We start from the raw sequence: 25,060 nt of genomic DNA, 5'->3' as shown, positions 1-25,060 counted from the left end.
TTTAAAAAAACAAAAACATGTATTGCAGAACACAGAAGTAAGTTTTTTGCAAAAGGTAGAAACAATAAAAAATAAAATAAAAGGACTATAATAAAATATTTCAGTATCAGCAGTGTATTAGTGTTATAATACAGTTACTTTTCTAACATGTCCCCTATTGATTTTGATCATACAAATTGTGACCTCATGGGCTATTGTTCAACACGCCACAGCACTGGCTTCCTGTCAGCTTCCGTGTGCAATTTAAGATCCTGTTGAAATGTCTGCACCACTTAGGCCTATCCAAATGTATTTGACTTACTCCCCTTGATAATAGCGTGAAAGTATGAAATCTTGCACTGAGTAGAAACATACCGGTCAAAACAGATGAACATATTTAGCAATTTCTTAGCTATTTCTAGAGCTTGTAACGCTGTGATCGTTCTCTATTTTCTTAAACAGAGCCAAGGCCTCAGAGGTCGTAATCAAGGTCAAAAACAATCTGTACGGTCTTAAGTACGAGTCACTTTGCAAAAGTCGAAGCCGCGGAGGTTCGTCCATTGACTGTGCGAGGCAGGTGTTAATGTGTTCGGGGAAAAACGCTTGCAGACAAGAACAGAGAAAAGCTTTTAGCAGTGAGGCCGCCCCGCCGGAGGAAGGAAAACTCATGCATATATTTAACTCCAAAAAAAAAAATTACAATACGTGCGAGTCATTTAATTTCCTTTTTTCTTTTTTTTTCTTTTTCGGAGTCATTGCGCTTCTTCTGCTTTTTGTTCAAAAACCTTAAACTGTGAAGCGCTCAACCTCCGGAGGATCAGACTAGATGTGATTTGCGCGACGCTCTGGGGGAGGAGGGGGGGGTGTGGGTCGGGTTTAGGAAATGAAAATACGGTCACGCGCCGGCGGCATATGATTGCGCGGGTTTTGGGTCATTACGGAGTTGTTAAAGCGCAATGTACGGCGAGATATGCAATAAAAAAAAAACCTGAATACTTTATTTCATGCTAGATTTGCGCTCGCCGTTTCGCACAATCGCGCCTTTCTTAGCGGTTTCATTTCCGCGAGTTTTTTTTTTTTTGACACACACGCGCGGGATCAGGAAAGAGCTCGTACATATTTATAGGCGTCATTGTGCGTTTGCGTCGATTTAACCAAAAACGCTGATGATGAAATTGAGCTGGAGGCTGCGGCCGCACGGGGGTTAATTTTCACGGGGATCGCGCCGTGACGGGGAAAATGGACGGCGACGCGGGAACATAATGGGGGGAGATTGAAACATACAGTGCCGTAATAGCCGCAGTCATTGTTGTGGGTGGTGTAATTCTGCAAATGTATGGAAATCTCCGGGTGTTTGTCGCTGCTGCTGCTGCTGGGACATAATGGATATAATGAACTGACTTAAATGGATGCTTGGCCTCTGCTTTTCACCGAAACAAACAAAAAAACCTTTGGCCCATCTTTCACTGCAGCTGAAAAGAAGCAGACTCTTGATCTACAGATAGAGTCTCTTGTTGAACAGAAAGCAGGTTTGCCTTGGACATAATAAAGTACAATGTTCAGCCAATAGTGTCTCTTTTTGGGGATTTAGCTGCCAACAATCCAGACCATCATTTTTCATGATATTTTGTAGCACCACCTCATATTCTATGTTATAGCTACGGACACATGCTGTGGCTCATTTGAAAGGGGAGACTCGAAGCTCTCTGTAGGTGAAAACAGTTTAATTCTACGTGCCTCGGTTCCTGAAAAATCTAAGCTAAACAGAGGCTAGTTTTGACAAAGATCACAGATTTTTTTTCTAGAATCGGAGCTATCATGTGTTTTATGAAACACAGCCGTCTCCCTCATTTCCCTCTCTTCACTGAGCTGTGGCTGAAAACAGGGGTTTCAGAAAAGAACATCGACTATTGGCTTGTTGCACAATGTGGCTACGCTAGTTCCTCTGAGCTGAAGTTGTGGCCGCTAGTACTTCCTGTCCGTATTCTTTTCCATTAAGATTAGCTTAAACCCGTTCAAATCATCGTATTTCCTAAAGATTCTGTGGTGGACAGCGAGTTCCTGGCAGATGATCACTTCCTGCAGGTTAACGAGTTGCTGTACAGTGTAAATGTTTCCGTAGAGGAGATGTCTCGCCCAGTGACTCAACTCAACATCAAGATCAGACAAAACTGTCGGCTTGTTGACCTCATTGGTCCGCGATTATGAAGCCGACTGATAAAAAATAAAGAGCGATCTGAAGCACAAGGTGTGGAGATCTTTGTTCTCTGCAGGAGATCCCTCTGCTGTCACTTCCTCCTCTCTCTCTCTCTGACACCACTCTGCTGCAGGACCGCTGGGCGGGGCATTGAAAACACATGATGAACTAACGAGGGCCGTGGTCATTTCTGCCACTTCGTGATTAAATGTCCAGATGAAATGCCCAGATTGTGACTTGATCTTCATTTGTTTCAGTTCTGTTCATCAGAGCTCCCAAAACCACACAAAAGGTGTATAGTATCTAGTTTCGAAATTTTTGGCACTCAGTGTGTTAAAGCTGCCGCACATTTAGCAGAACACGCTTCTGTCGTCAGCTTTAAAGATTCAAGTCTCTGTCCTGTCAAATTTAGCCAACAAGACAAAATAATAATGAATAGATATAAGAATGATCTACAATGAGGGTTTCAAAATGCAAGCAAGAATGCAATGTTTTAATAGAAAAGCTTCTTGAAAAAAGCGTGCAGTAAAAAGCCACAAAAGAGCAACAAAAAAGTGACAAAAATGATGAAAATGCAGCAATAAAAGTGACAAAAAAGGGACGACAACACTCCAGCAACGCACATCAGTTTTACTAGGTCTTAGCTTTCAAATGAGGCGTTACTCACTGCGTGCCTATTGGCTGTCAGCTCCAGTTGAGAAGCTTTAAGATTTGGGTAAAACCAAACTGAAGAAAATGCTCTTGGTTAAAGCAATACTAAGTAACTTCTCTTCTCCGTAGTCCCTCTGGGGGTAAACCACGTGTTAATGGTGTTTCTGGCCAGAAAACCACAATTGCAACTTCCCTGCCACCAGGTCGAAGTCACCAACACACACTAATGGAATCACGAAGAAGAAGCTAAAGGGCAAAGCTAAATGCGGGCTAGCTCAACTTAAACAGTATATACAGCCAAGTTTGAGTGAAAAAAAAGATCCCATTGTGTAATTGGATGTAAAATATCCCTCTGTCCCTTTGTATTTTCTGTCAGTGTAGTATTTACTCTCACGGACAATTAATGAGTAAAAAACTGTAACATGCTACGACACCTGCAGTTGCACTTTTGGCCTCTAGGGGCATGAGCTACTTAGTACTGCTTTTAGGCGCGTTAACATAGAGGTTAGAGGTTCACATACAAGCTTCGTCAAAAAACAAAACAAATACTTAATCTCCAAAATAATATTGTTTAGCTTTTGCACTGATTCAATGTTTCGTGACAGACTGATTTGGGAAATTGTAATTTCAAGGAATATTTTCTCAAAACGCATTTTTCTCTCATCACTGTGACAACATCAATCGCTCCTACAGACTTCAAACTTCCCAGCCTTGGACTGAACAATATTTTGAACGTTTTTTCAGAGGGACTTTTTAATATCTAATTCCTAGGCTGACAAGGCAACATTTTTATTTTTTACGGATTTTTGAATAATAAACAGCGTATTTTAAAACTAAACCAAATCCAACATCCCGTCTGAACAAGTCTTCAGATAAGTCAACAAAATATAACCGCAAATTTAAAGCTGGTTTGTTCCATTATTCAGATTTAGTCGCCAAAAATATGGGACAGAAAACAATAAATTTTCCCTGATATTTATTCAAATGTATATCACTATATTTAAAAAGTTTCCATATTCACCTGCAGCGTCGCCTACACCATCGCAGTATAACATTTCCAACCAAGTTCAGAGAAGTCTCCTGCCAATCGCCAAACCTTCAGACTCCACAGAAAACTACAATTATGTGTCGAGCTCAGAGTTCTAACCCACGCCTTTTTACTGTGAGGCGGTGGGCTAACTGCTGAGACTAAAGGCTGCGACGTTCACAAAAAGCAACGAACTAACTGTGCACCTGAAAAAGTCACATTTTTGCCATCAGAACCGTGATGAAAAGTGTGGATCGTGGTCAGTGCCTTTATTGAGCATGACAGATTATAAAGGAAACGAAAACTGCAACAAACGGTGCATGGATTAGATTGGAAGAGTTTAAATAAGATTAAAAACAACACAAAATAAATCTGCAAGAGTTATCCATAGTGTTGATTCCTGGAAATATACATATAAATATATTTTCAAAGTAATGCAGTCCTTATATTTGAAGAGTTTAGTGGTGCTAGGCTAGTGCTAGGCTAGTGCTAGGCTAGTGCATGTCTATGGTAACTAGTAGCCTGCATTAAAAACCTCTTCAAAATCATGGGGTCCAAACGTTGCCATATCTGATTTGTAGAAAGCTCCTTTGTGAATTCCACGTGTAGTAATGGCGGCCGCAGGTAAACAAACTACTGTAGATCCGGTAACCTAACAGATCACTCCGCCGCTGCGTAGCTAAAACCAGGAAGCTGATGCTGCTCAAATATAAGTTATTTTAAATACAAAATGGTTATATTTAAAACATTATTCTGTCGACACAGACATTTATATGGGTAGTCTGGTATTATCAGTGATTTGCCTCAGGTGCACTGTGCTTGGGTCAGACTGTTTTTAATGCAGGCTACTAGTTACCATAGACATGCACTAGCCTCGCACTAGCCTAGCAACACTAAACTCTTCAATATAAGGACTGCATGAATTAAAAATATATATATCTTCAGAAATCCACAACACTCTGGATAACTAGGACATGAGGCCCTATGTCAAAAATCCTGAAATATCCTGGTGGAGCCATTAGGGGGCGCTCTGGGAGTGGCCCATTTACTTAAAAGGTGCGCCAATTAGTGACCGGTGTGGCGCTACTGGAGCACACGGTTTTGACCGTGCTTTGAGAATCTTACAAAACATCCTTTAACTGTGAGTTATTAACTATTTGGTTTTTCAGTTTTTGCCATAATAATCACCTTTCATTGCAATAAATGGATTGACATATCCGACGACATTTTTACGTTTTTGGCATTTTTTACTTTCTTACGCACGCGTTCAGCCAGCCAACAATGCGCCACCACATATCCCTTTAACCTGCCCCATGCATCAGTAATTGCCACAGCTGCCCTGGGTTACCCCCAGTTTCCACGTCTTCTTCTTCCCTCTGCCTGTTCACTCAGCTCCGATTAAGGACGATTGTCACCATTGCCAAAACACCAAGGGCTGAACCTCACCGTTGTAGCGTAAAGTAAAGAACTTTTTTCTGCAAATGCCAAGTGGTACTGAAGTGGTATTGTCTTCCGGACCCACCATTACCCTCGGATGACAAGCCACGACCCAAATACAACTGTAATTTGTCACATCTATCTAAAAAATATTGTTTTTTCAACCACGTTTCTATTGAACAAGCCATAGTAATCCTTTAAAAGAGATCAAAACAACCAACAAGTCCTCCAAATCCATACTACACGTGGTTGTTTGTTTTAGCCCTGAATTATGACCAAATAAGACATTTGCTAGAACAGCGCCCCCAAGCTCCCATTGAGAGTATGTACATTACATTTCACCCATTTCAGAAATGAAGAACGCAAAGAAATAAATCACAAACTTGCAAAATTAGCCCCACATGTAATATGAGGACATAAATCAAGTCCCAGGTCTTCAGTCCTGCCACACCTGTGGAGGAACTGAACGCCCAGCTGTGCCAAACACTCCAAGCGCGCTCTGCGCTATTACGCATCACACCTCCCCAACCGTAGCAGCAGCAGCGGACACATTTCACCACTCCATCCATCCATCCATCCATTTTCTTCCGCTTTATCCGGGGCCGGGTCGCGGGGGCAGCAGTCTCAGCAGAGATGCCCAAACTTCCCGATCCACACACACCTCCTCCAGCTGTTCTGGGGGGACCCCGAGGCGACACCAGGCCAGCTCGGAGACATAGTCCCACCACCGTGTCCTGGGCCTTCCACGAGGCCTTGTCCCACTAGGACATGCCTGGAACACCTCCCGCGGGAGGCGACCAGGAGGCATCCGAAACAGATGCCCGAGCCACCTCAGCTGGCTCCTTTCGACGTGAAGGAGCAGCGACTCTACTCCGAGCTCCTCCCGGGTAACTGAGCTCCTCACCCGATCTCGGAGGGTGCGCCCAGCCACCCTGCGAAGGAAACTCATTTCGGCCGCTTGTATTCGCGATCTTGTCCTTTCGGTCATTACCCAAATCTCATGACCATAGGTGAGGGTGGGAACGTAGATCGATCGGTAAATCGAGAGCTTTGCCCCGACTCAGCTCCCTCTTCACCACGACAGACCGATACAGCGACCGCATCACTGCTGACGCCGCACCGATCCGTCTATCGATCTCACGCTCCTTCCGTCCCTCACTCGTGAACAAGATCCCGAGATACTTGAACTCCTCCACTTGAGGCAAGGACTCCCCACCGACCTGAAGAGGGGAAGCCACCTTTTTCCGGTGGAGAACCATGGCCTCGGATTTGGAGGTGCTGATCCTCATCCCGGCCGCTACACACTCGGCTGCAAACCGCCCCAGTGCGTGCTGGAGGTCCTGGTTCGTTGAAGCCATCAGAACAACATCGTCCGCAAACAGCAGAGATGAGACTCTGAGGCTCCCAAACCGGACACCCTCCGGCCCCTGGCTGCGCCTAGAAATTCTGTCCATAAAAGTAATGAACAGAACCGGTGACAAAGGGCAGCCCTGGCGGAGACAAACACGCACCGGGAACAGGTCTGACTTACTGCCGGCAATGCGAACCAAGCTCCTGCTGCGGTCATACAGGGAACGGACAGCCCTTAGCAGAGGGCCCCGGACCCCATACTCCCGGAGCACCCCCCACAGGGCACCACGAGGGACGCGGTCGAACGCTTTCTCCAGATCCACAAAACACATGTGGACTGGTTGGGCGAACTCCCACGAACCCTCGAGTACCCGATGAAGGGTATAGAGTTGGTCCAGTGTGCCACGACCAGGACGAAAACCGCATTGTTCCTCCTGGATCCGAGGTTCAACTATCGGCCGGATCCTCCTCTCCAGCACCCCGGAATAGACCTTACCGGGGAGGCTAAGGAGGGTGATTCCTCTGTAATTGGAACACACCCTCCGATCCCCCTTTTTAAAGAGAGGGACCACCACCCCGGTCTGCCAATCCAGAGGCACTGTCCCCGACCGCCACGCGATGTTGCAGAGACGTGTCAGCCAAGACAGTCCTACAACATCCAGAGACTTAAGGTACTCAGGGCGAATCTCATCCACCCCCGGAGCCTTGCCACCAAGGAGCTTTCTCACCACCTTGGTGACTTCAGCCCCGGTGATGGGCGAGCCCACCTCCGAGTCCCCAGCCTCTGCTTCCTCATTGGAAGACGTGACGACAGGATTGAGGAGGTCCTCGAAGTACTCCTTCCACCGCCCGACGACCTCCCCAGTCGAGGTCAGCAGCCCCCCACCGCCCGCACTGTAAACAGTGTTGGTGAAGCACTGCTTCCCCCTCCTGAGGCGCCGGATGGTTTGCCAGAATCTCTTCGAGGCCGACCGATAGTCTTCCTCCATGGCCTCCCCGAACTCCTCCCAGACCCGAGTTTTAGCCTCTGCGACCGCACGAGCCGCAGCACGCTTGGCCTGCCGGTACCTCTCAGCTGCCTCAGGAGTCCCACAAGCCAACAAGGCCAGGTAGGACTCCTTCTTCAGCTTGACGGCATCCCTTACTTCCGGGCGCCACCACCGGGTTCGGGGATTGCCGCCGCGACAGGCACCAGAGACCTTACGGCCACAACTACGCGCAGCCGCATCGACAATGGAGGAGGAGAACAGAGTCCACTCTGACTCCATGTCCCCCGCCTCCCCCGGAATCTGGGTGAAGCTCTTCCGGAGGTGGGAGTTGAAGACCCCACTGACAGAGGGATCCACCAGACGTTCCCAGCAGACCCTCACAACACGTTTGGGCCTGCCAGGTCTGACCGGCTTCCTCCCCTGTCAGCGGATCCAGCTCACCACCAGGTGGTGATCGGTTGACAGCTCAGCCCCTCTCTTCACCCGAGTGTCCGAGACACGCGGCCGGAGGTCAGACGACACAACTACAAAGTCGATCATCGACCTCCTGCCTAGGGTGTCCTGGTGCCACGTGCACTTATGGACACCCTTGTGCTCGAACATGGTGTTCGTTATGGACAAACCGTGACTAGCACAGAAGTCCAATAACAGAACACCACTCGGGTTCAGATCGGGGAGGCCGTTCTTCCCAATCACCCCCTCCCAGGTCTCACTGTCGTTACCCACATGGGCGTTGAAGTCCCCCAGCAGAAAAATGGAGTCCCCAGTCGGAGCACTATCTAGTACCCCTCCCAGGGACTCCAAGAAGGCCGGGTACTCTGCACCGATGTTGGGCCATTTCACCACTCTCATATTATATTACATGTGTAGGCTAAGTTATCGCCATTTTACTCCCAACAACAGCGACACCAAAGCACTACTCACCATTGTTGTCTTCGTAGGTCTTTCTCCTCCATGTGCGTCATTTCCAACTCCATAAGCTCTCCTGTTCACTTCCATCGCTGTCTTCAAACGTCCTCGTGTCTCAGACTCCGTCTGGTGACCGCGGCGAGCCTCGGAGCCGGGTTCCAGTGCATATGGTGCGGGGAAACGCCTCTCTTCATCTCGGCAAAGTCGGGCCTCGGCTCCGCTGCTGTTCTCCACAAAGTCCTGCGTCTCTTTCTGGAGAACATGCTGCCAAATGTCTGTGATCAAACTGATCTGGTTCATTTCTCCGCAGTTTCGTCATTTAAGGATAAAACATATAAAACATTACAGCTGTGTTTAGCTCGCGGGTGATTGAAGTAGATCTGACGGACACGCGCTCCGGCCAATGAAAACACGCGTATCAGACAGAGGGCGTTTGGGCAGGTGAGCCTGCGCCTCTGATTGGCTGGAGGGTCTGTGACGTCATAATGCCTGTCAAATCCAGTAATATTTCTTAATAATAATTATTATTATATTATAATAATTAGTAGATTTCGATACAATATATATCGATTTGATAGACACAATTTTGTTGTACGGTTGTACAATGACAAATAAAGCATTTACTTACCTATTACCGATACTAATTGAAAGCTACTCCATAAACACAAAAGAATGCCTTTTCAAGGAATTGTATTTACCGTTTTATGTATTCCAAGAAGTCAATAAATGCAACCACACTCAAAGTGCAATATTAGAACAAGCTAGTTCTCCTTTGATATTCTAGCATAAACATAAAAAGTGCAAGTAGTATTCATGCATTAACTGGTATATTAAAACAAACTTCAAACAAAGTGCAATTTCAGTTAGTTCAAGTCTTGTGGAACAAAAAACAATTATTAAAGTATTAATTTCACAACTGCAACAGTAAACAATTTTCACTCTTCTTACATATTCTTTTTCAAAAATATCAGCTGGTCTACATGCTCTGGCAGCAAGACACTTCTCTGCGTGTTCACAATGTCACCAGCTGTACTGAATACCCCTTGGGCTGGCACACTTGTAGCTGGGATACAGAGGTACCTTTTGGCGATGGCTGACAGAGGTAGCTCTTCTTCATGTGCTCTCCACCAGTTCATGGCATTGTCAGTCAGAACACTGGTTAAGTGTGGAGTGGAGAATGTAGGTGTTCCTGATATGAACAAGTGATTAAGAGTCCAGGATCAATGTGAAAGTTGTTTGCCCAGGACCGATGTTAGGGTTAGGCTGATTGGCTTGGCTGTAACATTTGTCCTGAGTAAACAACGTTACATTGATCCTGGACTCTTAATTACTTGGTGATATCAGATCGACCATGTGGAATCTGGCGGTTAGACTGACGGACAGGAGGCTCCATCAGCCTCACGATCACAATATTAGTCCGACGAGACATTAGACATGAGTCAAACACAAGGCCCGCGGGCCGCATGTGATTTAATTTGGCCCTTTGTAGAGCATGAATTTCTGAGTATGTAAAAAGTAAGTCTGTAGCGCATTCCTGTGCAGAGTTATGATTTTTTAAAGAAATAACCAGTTTGCTCACTCCAGCCACCATGGGGCAGCTTAAAGTTAAAAAAGCAGAGGACGCTGACATAATACTGGATCCGTGAAAAAACACGGACTCGCACTGGATTGAACAGGCGTATTAACTCTGGTTAAAAGCGGAATAGTTTAGCGGAACAGTAAAGGCGCTCATTTTAATGATTGGTCATTAGCGCTGCATATCCTGCCAATATAATGGTGGGGGAAACACTGTAATAAGAGATCAGGATATACACAGCATATTATAGCCATGTGGTAAATGGCCAGTTTGCCCCGGGGCGGCTGTGGCTACAATAGTAACTTACCGCCATCGCTTGTGGAGTGACTGAATAATGATGATTTGTAGTAAGGCTGCAGCTAACGATTATTTTTCTATCGATTAATCTATAGATTATTTCTTCGATTAATCTATAGATTATTTTTTCGATTAATCTATAGATTATTTTTCATTTTACCGATTATTTTTTCATTTAAAATGAAGAAAAAAACATTGATGTTTCCAAATGGCATGGCTTTTATTTATTTATTTACTACTAGTCTATCTTCCCCACTTTTTAAAATGGAAAATGGCAAATGGGCCCATTCTCTCACTTCTGGCCCTGACCCACAGTTTGGGAACCGCTGATTTAAAACTAACTGAAACCTGCACCTGACGGTTATTTCTGTCTGACCCCTGAGAATTAGCCTGTGAGCATCCCAACTCGTTATAGACTGTGCACATTCAGAGAACCAGAGTTACTGTAAGTTACTGTGCTCGTGAGAACCGTGTGGATTCAACTCCTCTTTGAGACAAAAAGGCCACGGACACGGCTTTACTCTCGTCTATCCATCAAACTACTGTCCTGATTCTCCGCTAGACACAACAAGTAGAGAGTTTAAATGAGTGTGTGGCCGATGCACCGAGTCCGCGCAGAGAAAACATGAGAGCTGCGCCGGGACACGGGGACGTGAAGCAGCCGCGCAGCAGCCGCGCATGAGGGCAGCATGAGGTAAAACGAGCACCGGGAGACGGACAGCCGAGTGTGGGACACGAGAGGAGAAGTAGCCTACTTGCGTGTTGGGAGTGACGGGGGGAAGGCGGTCGGTCTCTCCTGCTCATTCACTTCAGCAGACTGCTCCGTTTTGGTTTTATATGCGGCAAAGTAGGCGGAGAATGAGTGCGCGCTGTCAGAGCCTGTCCTCGTAACAACGCGTTGATTAATCAGTGAAACAACACCGTAGTTTGACTGAGATGCCGTTGTGCTGTAGCCTGGCTAACGCCAGACTAAAATCACAAGTGATATTGCCGTTCGACATGATTGGAGCGCACACAGCAGTCTGGCGTTAGCCAGGTTAGTTGTGCTGATGCCATTTCCGCTCGACACAGTGTGCATACAACAACATTATTAGGCCGTTTCTGGAAATACTCCCACACTTTTGACGACTTTTGGCGTGCTTTTTTCCCCTCACTCGCAGCGTCTGCATTACGCGCAGCCATGCTGGAAGTGAAATGTAAACAAGCAACGCGTCGACGCACAAAAAACGGCGTCGACGTATTTACGTAATCAATTACGTCGACATGGTCGACGTGTCTTTGCAGCCTTAATTTGTAGCACTTTGAGCACGTGTAACACAGGCTGTTACTGCGCAATAAGTGTAAGCTGTTGTTATTTATTAGGCCACAGTCCTTTATAATATATGCGGCCCGCGAGCCGCCCTGCATTAGTCCAACATCTCATTATTCCAAAGATGTATATGTAAAACTGAAATTGTCTCTCCCCAAATTAGAGTCCACTGACCTTAAGGTTCGGGCCAATGGTTGTATATGACTCTCTAATCCACAACACAACTAGGTTAAACATTTCGGACTAATGGCTCCTCTGCTCAATGGTAATTTTCGGAATAATGAGGACCAACGACACGGCACCTACCAAGGACAGTTTGAACAAGTCAGAACTGTAAGTCAAAGGAATGTGGATGAAGGGTCCTACCAACTGAGAAACCCTGATGAGTTGAAGTAAAGACCTATAAAATATGAAGAACTTCCTGGATATACCGACCGAGTGTTTTTGAGCTCTTGTGATGGAGGCAGAAAGAACATACAGGATTATTCAGATGTGAAGGAATGAAACAACTCGCTGTATATTTTTATTGATGGGCTGAAAGAAAAACAAGTACTCGACATGGAAGAAACATGTGTTATCCTTGAGGAAAATAGATAAATAATGCAAAAGACCTTTCACTTGTATCAGTCTTGGCTTTGGAGCTTCAAGAAGAAAGAAAAATAATCAAGAATCCGACTCAAAAAAATCCACCCAATTATCTTATAGCCCGCTCTCTGCCTCACTGCCTCTCAGATGTGAAGATGCACATGCTTTGAAGCTGAATTTATTTAAGTGACTTCCAGAAATAACCCGCAATAAATAATTCTGTCAGGCCCGGTTACCGTCAAACACGAACAATATCCAAAATGGCTGCCCAGAGGTGCAGATGAAGGAATACGAATCCCTATTATCATAATGACACACAACGCTAAACGTGACAACCCCCCCCTTTGATATGAGACTCGCAAATTTGATTCCTCCCCCCCCCCCCATTCCCGCTGTGACATTTTTGCGATATTTCCTCTTCTTTGACGGCCGTGCATATTTCCCGTGTCATTTGTCAGCGAGACGTGTTGAAATTGCGCGTGGCACGTCGCCGCTGCTGGGGTAAAGCGGGCTCTTGTGGGTAAATAAATACACAGGTTTTATTCCACGCCGCGTGTCAGGACAGGCAGGTGCGTCGGAAAAAGAAAAAAACAGGCATATTCGTTCTCGAGACGGAGGGAAAGTGGAGCTGAAGGGGACAATTTGAGACACAGGTGAAAAACGGGGAAACGAGCCGAAGAGATGCATTTCCTCGAGTGATTCTGTGTCTTATATTACTGTCATTTTCTGCCTTAGCCTGGACACATCGAACATAATCGGCCACTGCAACTAAACTGGCTTCAGTAAATTGTAATATCTGCTACATTGGACAAGATGTGCCTCTGAAATCTGCACTGTTAACCTCTTAACCCCCACCTGAACGAGCACATTTTCTCCAGTTTGGCTTTACCCAAATCTGAAAGCCTCTTGCAAAAACCCGCGACATAATAGTGACAAAAATGAGACAAAATGAATGAAAACGCAACAAAAATGTGATGAAAAAGTGACAAAAATTTGACAAAAAATTACAAAAATGTGACAAAAAAATTACAAAAAAGTGACGAAAATGTGATGAAAAAGTGATACAAATTTGACAAAAAATTACAAAAATGTGACAAAAAAATTACAAAAAAGTGACGAAAATGTGATGAAAAAGTGACAAAAAAGTGACAAAAAATGTGACAAAAAATGTGACAAAAAATGTGACAAAAAATGTGACGAAAAAGTGACAAAAAATGACAAGTGTGATGAAAAAATGACAAAAATGTGATCAAAAAGCGGCAACCAACTGACAAAAAGGCAAGAAAAAGATCTGTTTAAATGAGTTCTGTAGGTCTAGGCGTGACACTGGTCTATGCTGTAAGCTTTTAGATTTGGGTAGAGCTGAACTGGAGAAAATGCACTTGGTTCAGGCGGGAGTTAAGAGGTTAATAGACTTTATCGACCTGATGCTGTGCACAAAATCCCACTTGTATAGTTTTTTGTACAAAGAAATTACATGGGATTGAATTTGTGCCTAATTAGGGCTTCCATCCAAATGTTTCTCTGATTCTCAGTCGTGCTGAGTCTTCCAGAGTCGTGGAGAGTTGAAGGCAGTCGCAGAGTCTTGTCTCGCAGTGTGGTGGGGGGCCACGACTGGACTCGCATTGGAATCATGTAGTGTGGGCAGCTGGAAGACGCAACTAAATCTCAGTTGCAGGAAATCAAACATGTTTGATTATTAAGCCTGATCTTGGACGCACACGAGAAGTGTGGGGGATTATAGTCCGGAAAGCAAACACACAGAAAGCGGCGGCTCTTGCTGAGTTTGAAGGTGAACTATTCAGCTGCTTCTCTCCGCTAGCTTTGTCTGTCCACCGCCGTTTCTAATTAAATCCACTGAAATACGTCCCGCTTCTTCGTTTCGTCCATCCATCCACTTTCTTCTGCTTTATCCGGGGCAGCAGTCTCAGCAGAGATGCCCACACTTCCCGATCCACACACACCTCCTCCAGCTGTTCTGGAGGGACTCCAGGCCCCAGACACATAGTCCCAACCATCACGCCTCCTCCCAATAGGACATGCCTGGAACACCTCCCGCGGGAGGCGACCAGGAGGCATTCGAAACAGACGCCCTCAACACTTTCGACATGAAGGAGCAGCGACTCTACTCCAAGCTCCTCCCGTGTAACTGAGCTCCTCACCCGATCTCGAAGGGTGAGCCAAGCCACCCTGTGAAGGAAACTCATTTCGGCCGCTTGTATTCGCGATCTTGTCCTTTCGGTCATTACCCAAATCTCATGACCGTAGGTGAGGGTAGGAACGTAGATCGATCGGTAAATCGAGAGCTTTGCCCCGACTCAGCTCCCTCTTCACCACAACAGACCGATACAGCGACTGCATCACTGCTGACGCCGCACCGCTCCGTCTGTCGATCTCACGTTCCATCCGTCCCTCACTCGTGAATAAGACCCCGAGATACTTGAACTCCTCCACTTGAGGCGAGGACTCCCCACCGACCTGTAGAGGGGAAGCACCTTTTTCCGGTATTCTTTTCGTTTACTTTTATTTCCATTTGACAGAACTATAGACAAGTTGAAGACTCGTAGCCTGCACCACCCAACTGTGTTTGTGCTGACAGTGATCACATGACACTGTTGACCAATCAGGACACACACATGTTCTTCATGCACACAAACAGAAGCCTGTTTTTGATCTGGGGTCAGTTTTTGAAGGACAGAGACGCACTGTGTTATAAAACAGCAGCATCAGCTGTAACAGACTGTTGTCGTGAGTCCGTGCTTATGATTCTCAGTCGCTAGATCTGAACCTCCAGTCGTGTCGGGTAGACCCCCCATTCTTTACAAAATATTTTAAGACTGAAAAAAAAAAAAGGGCTGTCTGCGCTCAGCTTAAAGGGACTAAACAGAGTTTTTAAAAATGTTAAAACTAAGTAGTGGCGTTATCAGGGATTTGCCTCAGGTGACCTGTGCATGGGTCAGACTGGTTTTAATGCAGGCTACTAGCCATAGACATGCACTAGCCTAGCATTAGTATAACACCTCTAAACTCTTCAAATATAAGGACTGCATGAATAAAAATAAAAAATCTCCAGAAATCAACAACACTCTGGATATCTGGGAAATCGGGCCCTATGTCCAAACTCCAGAAATATACACAATAACAGTATGGAGAAACACAGAAAAAACACAATGATAAAAAAGCTGTTTCAGATTCATGCCAAATTTCAAATCAAACAATATTTGCAGTTTCTGATGAATATTATGAATTTCATCGCCAGTACCTATCACCAGTGGCCGCGGTTCCCCTGGTTCGGAAACACTGAGTTTAATTTAATGCCCCTCAATGATGAAGTTTCCTAAGTTTCCTCCTTACAAGTTTCCTAAAAAAAAATGGTGCAAATAGGGCAACAAAACACTGTTCGCTTCGCATGTGTGGGCAAGAATCTGCAAAGAAAATTAAAAAAACATGTTCAATTTCTGCATTACGTGAGCTGAGAATTACAAATGTGTTCGGGGAGCAAAAATGTGCCCAGTCATTCTGAAACGAGAGCGAGTGGAGTTTGAGGAATTGTGTGCAAACCGTGGAGTGAATTTGAAAGGAAAGTTAAAGTTAAATCTGTTTGTTCCGTGTCTTATCATTTGAGGGAAACGATAATGTTGGAAAAACAAAGAATGAGGATTTTCAGGTAACACTTTTTATCAGCTCTATACATGTTGTCGAACTTTGTGAGTGATGTCCTCCTGCTTCAGCCTGCCGTGTGTTTTCTGTGTAATGTGTCAACTCTGCGCCTCTGGAAAAGGTCATCGGTGAAAAAACCTCGGGTCGCGCTCTCTGCCCCCACAGACGGAGGTTCTGCTGTCAGCTGCCACGAACCCCGGAGCAACGCACGTCTCCATGGAAACAGGGTATTTCGCTGTGTGCTGCTGTATAATAACGATACTACAGCTTGTCATGGTAAGTTATGCTTCTCGGGATGATTACCACTAAAGGCGGACATGGATTATGCAGAATGTTACTTTTTTCGCTTTTAGCTACGTTATAATGATCTTAGAGTCGTACTTTGTTTCACTCGTGCATGAGTCTGCGTTCATAAATCCTGTTTAAAACACAGCCAGACACCTTGGCATTTGCATCTCCTGTTTTATTAAATCAAATAATGTACACCATGTTCCAAATTATTATGCAAATTGTATTTCAGTATCAAAAAGGTTAAAAAAAAAAAGTTTTTCAATGAAACTCATGGATGGTATTGTGTCTCGGGGCTCTTTGAATCACTGACATTAATCTCAGAGACCTGGGATGATTAGTTTTAAGGTTAAGCCCAGTTAAGGCAAAAACTACTGAAAAAGGATGTTCCACATTATTAAGCAGATTATCATTTTCAAGCAATATGGGAAAGAAAAAGGATCTCTCTGCTGATGAAGAGCGTGAAATAGTTGAATTCGATATTTCATCAAACGTTAAGAGATTAGTGGCTGATTCAGACACACACAGGTTTGTGCAGATAAAGGCACAATGAGGACGGTTTCTGCCAGACAAATACATCAGATTAAGAGAACAGCTGCTACAAAGCACCAAACAGGTATTTGAAGCTGTTGGTGCCTCTGTAGTCTCCCGCACATCAAGGCTGCAGTTGTGCATAAACCTTCTATCCGGCCTCCCCTAAACTGTTCATTGAAGCTCATGAACAGAAACGGCTTCAGTGGCTCAGAAATACATGAAGACTCATTTTCAAACTGATGAGGCCGTGTAGCCCTGGATGGTCAGATGGATGGAGTAGTGGATAGTTGGTGAATGGCTACCATGTCCCAACAAGGCTGTGACGTCAGTAAAGAGGGGGCGGAGTCATGTTTTGGGCCAGAATCATGGGGAGAGAGCTGGTCGGCCCCTTTAGGCCCTTTTAGGCTCCCTGAAGGTGTGAAAATTACCTCTTTCTGACTGACCACTTTCTTCTATGGTACAAAAAGAAGAGCCATGTTCATCATCTTCATGCATGACAAAGCACCATGTCATGCTGTACAGAATACCTCTGCATCACTGGGAGAGAAAGGAGAGAAACTCATGATGTGGACCCCCTCCTCCCCTGACCTCAACCCTATTGAGAACCTTTGGAGCATCAACAAGACAACAACAATAGATGTTTTCATCTATGAGGGTGGGAGGCAGTTTTCATCCAAACAACAGCTCTGGGAGGCTATTCTAACATCCTGCAAAGAAATCCAAGCAGAAACTCTCCAAAAACTCACAAGTTTAATGGATTTAAGAATGTTGAAGCTCCTATCAAAGAAGGGCTCCTATTCAAATGTAACTTGACCTGTTAAGATGTTTTTGATTGAAATAGCTCTTGATTTCAGTAAATATAATTATTGTAATGTTAATTACAAGCTTTAAAATGAATTGAAACGATGAGTTGCATAATAAATTGGAACAGAGTTGTTTACTATATACATTTTTGAAAAAAATACTGTCATCACTGGGAGATTTTTTCAACCACATTAAAATGATCCTCTACCAGTTATCCATCCATTTTTTTATTTTTTTATTCCGCTTTATCCAGGGCCGGGTCCTGGGGGCAGCAGTCTCAGCAGAGATGCCCAGACTTCCCGATCCACACACACTCTACCAGTTAAAGACTTGAAAATTATGCTGACTCTCATTTGAGTTGACAATTTACAAAATCTTGGAAAAATGTCATTTGCATAATAATTTGGAACGCGGTGTAGTGATTTGCCCAAGTGCACAGTGGCAGTCGGCCCTGGTTGTCGTTGGACATCGGCCTTTAACTGAAACTGCACAAATGAGTCGTCCTACTCGATGCCTCTCACCAAATCTATATAAGTCTTTGCCGACACTCGGAGAAAAGCAGCAGAGTTAATCCATTAAACTTTTCTGGTTCTGTCGGGGCCACATGAGTTAGGACTTTTTGAGCGATGGAGCAGATGATGCAGTCCTTGTTTGGGAGCCGGCGCGTCACTCTCTCTCTCAAAAACACATTTAGAAATCCGTCACCGCGGCGCTGCCTTCTGCAAGCGCCGGCAGACTCACAAATATAAACTATTTCACAGGAGTTGCACCAGTCTCTCCCGGGTTTTCATTAGCTCCCGATATACAGGGCAATTTAAAGAAAGTTATTTTACAAGTTTATGCAAAATAAGAAAATAGAAAAGATCAATAGTCATCCATTTTATTGTGTTTTATTGTTTTGCTGTTGTTTTGATTACAACTAATTATTCATGTTGTTTACTTAAGAGTGCAAATAATAAATCAGCTGATTCTGTTCAAACCTTATTTCTGTAGCACATTTCAAAAAACACAAGTACTGAGCAGAAATGCCACGGTAAAAATAACAACTTAACTAGTGTGAGCAAACCAAGATGATCTAAATAACACAGTGCACCCTTACTTTTTGTTGAATGCCCCTGAAAAGGATCGAAAAAGAGACGGGCTGAGAGTGCCGTGCTGGATCAAAAGACGTGATAAAAAATTCTTAACCATCGAGTGAGAACGCTCACAAAAGCAGGTGCTCTTCAGACTTGGAGGGCAAAAGCTCTGAAGCAAAGAGAAGCTGAGGCTCTTTGTATATTTAAAAGGATTCATTAGACAACGTTAAAACACACATTAACTTTTTCCATCACTGGATTTTGATGTGCATTTTGAAGTTTCGCATTAGTGACGAGTGATGGAAGGGAGGGTTCTAATTGCAGAATGTGGTGAACATTTCACAATTAAAACCCTTAATTTGCATAAAAAGTGTATCCGCTTGAGGTCGTTTTTGATTTTTGCTCTAAAGTGTTGGATTTTTTGGAAGTTTTGACGTAGTGGATAAAAAGTACTCGTGACTGTTGGCGGAGCGAAGAAGAAAAGTAATCCATCAGTCGCAGGTTGTCTGTGGTCCAAAACTCAAACATTGCTGTGTTTGCCGCAGTGTTCATGCTAACAACAGTGCACTGCGACTATGGATCAGGTTAGCGACTAAAAACTTGCCTAGAAATGCCGATCCTCATCTGTTAACGTACTTTCACTAGCAAGGAACAAATTGCAACAAATTGCAATTGAAGGATTTCTTGATGTTCAAATGTGCAGAGTGAAGCTGGGTGAGACTGTGGGTGGGGGCTCCGTCTTGAATGAACCCAGCTCTTCAGGACCCCCCTCCAAGCAGAAGAATCAGGGCTGAAAGATAAAACAGACGTAGAGGGAGGGAGGGTGGGGCCGACAGTTTCGAGCAAACATGAATGAAGGGGCTTGGCCTGGTGTGTATATAAGGCTTGTGGGTAATTAGAGGCGTGGTCAGGTGAAAGCAGGGATGGTTGGTATGCAGAAGGTGATTGGCTGAGGCGAGGTCCTGCTCCCGAACCTAGTCAATAAATATTTACTCCATGTTTTTTCCAGACTCTACATCGCTCCGGAGTATAAGACGCACCAGTCAAAAAATGCCTAATGAAGATAAAACATCATACAGAACACCTATTCAGCCTGTTAACGCAACACATTGATGGTTTATTTTTTTTAATTTATTTATTTGAACAGGGACAGCGTATAATATACATTAACCTCAAAAGGGAGAGATGCATTGTACCAGGTTGTAGCACTTGTGCTAATTTCCACCTGCAGTCCCTGGGCAGATTGATGTCAACAGACAAAGTCATAAATATACTAATACAGAATAATACAGATAACTATAGCATAAAGAACAAACCAAACTCTTGATGTCACTCCAAATCACTAAATCCACCGAAATCTTCATCCTCGGTGTCACTTTTGAACAATGGCCATGGCAACAACCTGAGCTTGGAGTAACTGCACCATTATCAAGCCTCTCCCGGCAGCACGTTTTTCAAGCTCTCATTTGTGAACTAGTTCCTCTAGCCGTGGCTTGAGCTTTTAGCCCGTGATTAGCTTTGTTTTGTTTTCTTCACTGCGATAAGAGTGACCTCCGCTTCTCGCTCACTCCAAACGTTCTTTCTGCTGCTCGCTTGGCCTGCAGTGCCCTGTGAAACTACATATTTAAATTTAAAAAAGAAAAGAAATATCACATGTTAGTCGCTCCAGAGTATAAGACTCTGCCAAACTATGAAAAAAAGTGTGAGTTATAGTGATAGTATTTTGTTTGTCCAGCTTTTACAGTCCTGCAAGACTTCAGAGTAGCAGCTAGTAAGTTAAGATACTTTTGCTTAGCTTTAGCATGTGTCATTGAAATAAACACTTATTCATGACTTTACAAGTAAAAACAAGCAACTACTTCTGACAAGACAAATTACTGTGACCAAAACCAAAACCAAAAAAACACACAGGTCGCCCTTTGCTGAGTTAATGCTGTAGTTTTGCCATTCAGTCGACTGCTGTAACCAGGAAACCACCGCCATGATTTGCGAAAACTCTTTCATGGAAACATATGAAAATGTGCTGTTGTTATGCACATGTATTATGGAAATGTTAGACAGATGCACATTTTATGGAAACGCAAGCAGTGATAGAAAAAAGTTTCCAGTGTTTGTACAGCTGTGCAGAGGAAAGCCATGCCAGAGTTTTGGCACCGCCCAGAAAATATCTTTATTGACATCATACAATTGCACAATGGAGTTGCGTAGATCCGATGTTGTCAGATGAACTAAGTAATAAACCACTGGCCGCACAATAATAAAAGGTTGAGTTGAATATTTGGTTGAATATTTGCTGCATATCTTTAGGATGATTCAGCTATTGTGAATTAGTCAAACATAATCAACCCAAATACCAAACCAGAAGAAAGAAAAGACTATTCCCTGCCAGTGCATTGGCCCGTTCTCGAGATAAAGATATGAACTGCACCCCGAGTGTCTCTTCTAAACAGTGCAGTCAGGAACAAAAAAAGAAAAAGAAGAAAGAGAAATCGACTTTCCGCTGACCAAACCCATCACCTTTTCCCTTCTAAAGCGAGAGGTCACGCTGGCTCCCCACTCCATCTCTGTCTGCCGCTGTGTCCAATGCCACGGCTGACGCTATAACCAAGGCGGGTGGAGGGGGATTTTCTGGTTTTGAGGCTAAAATGTGGCAGCCCTGTCAGCTTAGTCTTACGGCCCATCAGCGCGACAGGGCCACGGTTTTGCAGTGAGGGGAATTTGTCGTCACATTTTGGACCGTGAGCAGTTTCTTCTAAGCTGTTTCCAATCAGACTCACAAACTCTCAGCCCGGTCAAAGTTCATGGCACTTTCGCAACAGTATTTTTTTAAGTTTTCTAGCAACGCGAAATCTAAGTAGTTACTACTCCCTCCACTAGAACTAGGGATGGGAATCTTGTCTCCAAGTAGAAACGGTTTTACTTGAGGAATCCATCGGAATCGTACGTCTCCTTCATTAACGATGCTTCATATTGATGCCATTTTGTGCCACAGCCTCTTAGTATTATAAGTAAGTGCTTTATTTGTCATTGTATAATTGTACAGCGAATTTGTGTTCAGGTGTTGGGTTAGTCCGGAACCGCTGGGCCAACCTGTGGTGTGCCCCAAGGTTCAATTTTAGGCCCAGTGCTTTTTAACCTGTATATGTTCCCTCTTGGTGATGTCATCAGGAGACATGGAGTCAACTTTCACAGTTATGCTGATGATACACAGTTATACATCTCCATGTCTCCTGATGACACCAGGCCAATAGATGCACTTTTAACCTGCATTTTAGATATCAAGTCGTGGATGGATGCTAATCATCGGTCCTGAGGCCGAGAGAGAGAGTTTTACCCAAACTACAGTCACTGTCAATTAATCCTTCCTCACAGGTGAAAAATCTGGGTGTGATCTTTGACTCTGAGCTGGCGTTTATTCCACACATTAAGAATATCACAAAGATAGGTTTTTACCATCTAAAGAACATAGCCAGAGTCCACCCCATTCTCTCTCGGGCCAACACGGAGACGCTAATGCATGCTTTTATCACCAGTCGTATCGACTACTGTAATGCCCTGCTTTCTGGTCTTCCCAAATAGTGTATCTCAGGTTTACAACTTTTACAAAATTCAGCAGCTCGTGTCCTGACGAAGACCAGGAGGCGGGACCACATTACACCGGTTTTAGAATCGCTGCATTGGCTCCCCGTGTGTTTCAGGATCGATTTTAAAGTTATTTTAATGGTTTTTAAATGTCTTAAGGGTCTTGGTCCTTCTTATCTTACAGAACAGCTTTTACCTTACGAACCCTTCGCTCCTCCAGCAGGGGTCTCCTAGTTATTCCTAAAGTCAACAAAAAGACTCATGGTGAGGCGTCTTTCCAATGTTACGGCCCTCGCCTCTGGAACGACCTGAGGAGGAGGTCAGGGCTGCAGAGAACGTTCATGTTTTTAAGAGCAGGCTCAAGACCCACCTTTTTAGCTTAGCTTTTAACTGACTAATCTATTTATTTAATCCTAATATATAATATATATGGGAGGGTGTGCCAGGCATATTGTTTTAAACGTTGGAATCTGTAAAGCACTTTGTGATACCTTTCGATATGAAAAGCGTTTTCTAAATAAATAAAATTTGACTGATTGATTGATAAATTCTTAGTTTTGTGTCACGTGTGTGTTGCTTTGGCTGTCTCTCTTGTCTGTTTTTTTATTTTATTGTCTTATAACTCACAATAAAAAAATAAAAAAGAAACTAGAAGGTCATGGCTTTCAAATGAGGTTCCACAATGCCATATAGGTCACAAGCTCTCCAATCAATACACTTCCAATAAACCCTAACCCTAAGGTGGCAGTTACAGGTTAAACCCTTAAACGAGTGACTGATCAAAAGTCAATGCAGAACCCCTGAGCATGCGCAGCTGACTGGTCTTCATGTCTCGCCTTTCTTTTTTGTGAGTGTCTTTTTCACCTTAACGCGTTCTCCAAAAAGTGCTTTTCCTTCACTAATATCCTCAACGGGACACTTCCAAGAGGGTTTGTCTGACACGTACAATGAGGCCAGGCTATCAGGCTTTTGTCAGAGGAAAGAAAAAAATATCAAATTACTTTTTCTGTCTCTTTTCAGGCTGAAGTGGTGGAGGCATTGTCAGCTTAATAAGCCTTATGGCCTGTCAAAATGTCACGCTTCAGAGAGAGCCCGTCCTCACATTAAGGACATGAGAGGTTTCTAAAGCTTTTCTAATCCACAATGACACTTGATCCTCATTCTTCTGCCAGATCTTTCTCAAGGACTTTTACAAGACTCCAATAATAATGAAAAGAGAATAAAGTCATGTGACCAGTTTTTTTTAAACGTGACTGTGTCAATGTCAATGTCAATGTATTGTTACATCATAAAGAATGTAATGAAAAAGATAAAAGGTATTTGCCATCTATAAAGTTTGTAATTGCTTTGTTATGAAAACTATTAGTCAGGGATGCCCAAATACAGCCTGGGAGATATGGTACATTTTGAATACATTTGTTCGACACAAATATAACCTCAAACCTGTTGTGAGAAAGATTGTCATTGTTGTTCACAGCCGACATAAATGTGTGGCACACGTCTGTGGATGCCATATGCTGCCCTCAAAAAAAGTTGGCTTGTGTTTGCTTCTACTTGCTTGTGGAGTAACGAAACTTCCAAAGTAAAATTGTTCTCAGAAAGGAGAACAATTTGGCGGCACGATGGTGTAGTGGTTAGTGCTCGTGCTTCACAGTTAAAAGGACCCAGGTTCGATATTTACCTCTCTATGTGGAGTTTGCATGTTCTCCCTGTGTATGCGTAGGTTACCCTACCACTATAAACATGTACAATAGCCTAGCTCCACATCTGGAGATGGGCCCCCGAGCACCGGTCCACGGTGGCTGCTCACTGCATCAAGGATGGGTGAAATGCAGAGATTTAATTTCTTTACATGGATTAATAAAGTATAACTTAACTTAACTGATCTTGCACTCACAAAACTATTAATGGGGCAGTAACAAATGAGTCGGCTCCTTTAAGTGAACCAAGTATTTTTTTTAGCAGCCCGAGTGCGAGGAAGGAACCTGCAGTTCAACCAAAATCAAGATCTCTACAAATTGAAAGTCTGCCCATCTCATGCTCCAGCCTTATATTTTTGGTTTCGTGGTTAAAGCAGCACTAAGCAACTTGTGCATTAACATTACGGAAAGGACTTTATAAAGGAAACAAGTGTTAATGGGATGATTGGGGTGGCGGGGTCTTTCATCTCCCCCTGGCATAACCATAATTGCAAATTTCCTTGCACCGACCCGAAGGCGCAATACACACTAATAGAATCACAAAGCTAACAGGCTAGGCAAAGCTAACTGTGGACCAGCACCACTTTAGCAGTATTTACAGCCCAGTTTGACAATTAATGAGTAAAAAAACGCAACATGCTACGACACCTGCAGTGGCGCTTATGGTCCTTAAGGGGATGAGTTACTTAGTTCTGCTTTAAATTAAAATACGCTGAATATGTGGAGTAAAAAGTAAACAATGCTATCACATGCACCACTGCACGGCGTCATGTTGCAGTGTTGGACATTTTCCTCATTTATTCTATATCAGAATGTTGTAAGAGCAATACCAGCTGTAAAAGGGTGACAGTGGCTCAGATAGTAGAGCGGGATCATCTTGTGATCGGAGGGTCGGCGGTTCCAATCATGCAGGTGCACACTGTCATTGTGTTTTTGGGCAAGACACTTCACCCACTTTGCCTCTAGTATCTGACACTGGTTGTTGTTTGGTGCAGGGAGCAGTAGAATGACTCGTTTAACAAGTCATGAATCAAAATCTAATTTAAAATGTAATCTATTGAAATTTAGAGCCAATTGTGAGCCAATCCAAATGACCCGGTTCACCCCATC

This window comes from Gobius niger, assembly GCF_951799975.1.
Source record: "Gobius niger genome assembly, chromosome: 6".
Lineage (NCBI taxonomy): Eukaryota > Metazoa > Chordata > Actinopteri > Gobiiformes > Gobiidae > Gobius > Gobius niger.
This window is presented reverse-complemented; position numbering follows the sequence as displayed.